Source organism: Nannospalax galili, unplaced genomic scaffold, assembly GCF_000622305.1.
Source record: "Nannospalax galili isolate Female #2095 unplaced genomic scaffold, S.galili_v1.0 scaffold461, whole genome shotgun sequence".
NCBI lineage: Eukaryota > Metazoa > Chordata > Mammalia > Rodentia > Spalacidae > Nannospalax > Nannospalax galili.
The window spans coordinates 4779780-4782349 of record NW_008349975.1 but is presented as its reverse complement, the minus strand read 5'-3'; the positions used below and the strand labels follow the sequence as shown (position 1 = coordinate 4782349).

General features: G+C 38.6%; 1 pseudogene; it reads right to left on the bottom strand.

Moving 5' to 3' along the window:
• Positions 1 to 1515: 1515 nt before the first annotated feature.
• Positions 1516 to 2237, bottom strand: LOC103745252 (annotated as a pseudogene).
• Positions 2238 to 2570: the final 333 nt, after the last annotated feature.

The window sequence follows — 2570 nt, the reverse complement described above, 5'->3', positions numbered from 1 at the left end:
GTCTTATAGGGTTTATACTGAGTACAATATTGTGTAACTGTATTAATTCAAGTGTAAACCTAAAAATTTACAGCCAATTTGGAAATTGTTGTTGAATATGTCAATGCTGTTGTAATGAAATTCTTCTTCTGATTGTGTGGTTATTAAATAAATAATTAAAAAATACACATAAATAAATTTTAAAAAATTTCACAGAATATTCTCTTTAAGATGTATTAAAATATAATTCATCTTTATAGCTGAATACTGATTTTTAAAAAAATACATGCTGAATGAATGTCTGTAGTGAAAGGTATCATAAGTTAAGAACTAGTCAAGGTGGACAAAATTCTAAACAGGAAACAATAGTGCAACAGTTTGAAAGTAAAGAAAGGACTGGTTAGTAATATAGAATTTATTTCATTTTTTGCTAGGGTTAGGGCAAATAATTGCCACTGAGATCCAAAGAAGTCAGAGAAAAGAAGAAAACATATTCTGATGAGATATTCACAATTGCTCTGTGTTAAGAAAAAGAACTTTGGCAAACTACATATTTTTCTAATAATAAGCCTAATGCACAATTCCTACTGCAGTTCTTTAAAACAAAACAAAAGAAAGCAAAAACTAACTAAGTGATATTTTTCTTCAGTTCAAGAGAAAATTTAAGCTTTAAAAATATTATTATTGATTCAACACTTTCACAGTGTATTTTGATCACATTCAGACCCTCCTCCCTCATAACTTACTATCTACCCCAGTCATGTCCTCTATTATTATTTAACGTTATTATTTTTTTAAAGTCTTATCAAGGGGCTTTCTGGCACATACCTTTAGTCTCAGCACTCAGGAGTCCGAGGCAGGCAGATCTCAGTGAGTTCAAGGCCAGCCTGGTCTACATAGTGAGTTCCAGGCCAGTTGGGACTACAGAGAAACCCTGTCTCAAAACGACAAACAACAACAAAATAATAATAAAAAACAAAAAACTAAGTCCTGTCAAGTCTAACCTGTTTCCTAAATGCTCTTGGGTGTGGGTCTCTCCCTTGGGTTCTGGTCAGTCAACTAGGTGTTTCACCAGTAAGGAAAACAAACTGCTTCTCACGGCATCTTTTTTTTTTTTTTCCAAATAAATGAAACAATTTTAGTGAACTTTAAAATCTGATCAATTTAGTAAAAGCAGAAAGTTAATAAAATTTCATTTTAATGCTTGTGATTTCATGGAGTATGGATACACAAGGAATTTTAGGTAAACTGGAAACTGGGATGAGTGTGGAGGTTACCTATCCCCTAAGTGGAAGTGAAAGGGTTGCACATCCCCATTCTCTCAAAAGCAGAAAGGCAAAGGCCTGAGTCTGGGCAAGAGGGCTGACTGTGCCCATCCCTTCCACAAGCATTTGTGCTGCTGTCAATATGTCAAGCTCAAGGCTATCCTGAACTGCAGGGACAATAGCACAATCCCCACCTCAAGCAGGTAACAGTGGGCACCAGAAATACTCCCTCTCCAACTGGAGCTTTGTGCTGTCGATGAGATTCATCATCTTATTTCCATCTTGTATTTCCCCAACTCAGAGTATACCAGCTACTAGCATTGAAAAATTTCTTTTTTCAGGAATAGCTGGGGTTTAGATAATTCTTTGTAGCTGTGAAAAAGCCTGAAGTCCTTCTGCTCTAACGCTTTGAGGTTGTACCAAAACCGCACAAACGCTGCTGTCACTGCCACTGACCTCAAAGCCAAGAGAGTGGAGATGAATCTCAAAGATGAGCTGTCCAATCTGTTCAAGGACATCTTCCAGAAGAAGATTTTCTAAAACTTTCCACTCTGCACTTTCCAGATATGCCTTAACAACATCAATCTTGTGATGCCCAAATTCATCCAAAGTGCTCCCCAGCTTTCTAGTGTTGCTGAGTGGTTTTGGGGCAGCCACAGCTGGATGGGGATCCAGCCAATCGATGGACAAGTGGTAATACCAAAGACACTAGCTCTCCAGAACATGAGCTGATTTGACACTGGGATCAAAATGATGCACTTCACATCCATCCATCATTGGCCATGCTCACCTCAAAAGGGGTGTCATCACTTCCCAGGCCTAAAGAGTAGAGGCGGCACTGCTTGTTGCAGATTTGATGAGCTAAGCCAAACTTGTCATCAAGACACACCACCCAGGCTTTGCAGGACTGGAGTAAGTAGCCAGGCTGTCTGTGCCCATATGATCGCATGCAACCTTTAATTGCCAATAAGGCCTCAGTTGTAGCTGGGCCATTCTGTCCACCTCTCTGAGTCATACTAGGCCCCAACCAGGCTTGGGTTTGCACAGATCTTGTGCATGCTGTTATAAATGATGCAGGCTCCTGTATGAAACTACCTGTGGTGTCTAGACAACACAATTTCATTATAGTCATATACCACCTCTGGGTCTTACAATTTTTTTTTTCTGCAATGATTTTTGAGACTTGGCAGGAGAGATGCTATTTAGCTGTCACATCTAGGGTTGAGCATTCCAGAGTCTCTTATTCTCTACATGTTGACAAGTTGTGAGGATGGTGATTAAAATGGAATTTCAAGTTTTTAAAAACCTGTAATGGGAGATTATATA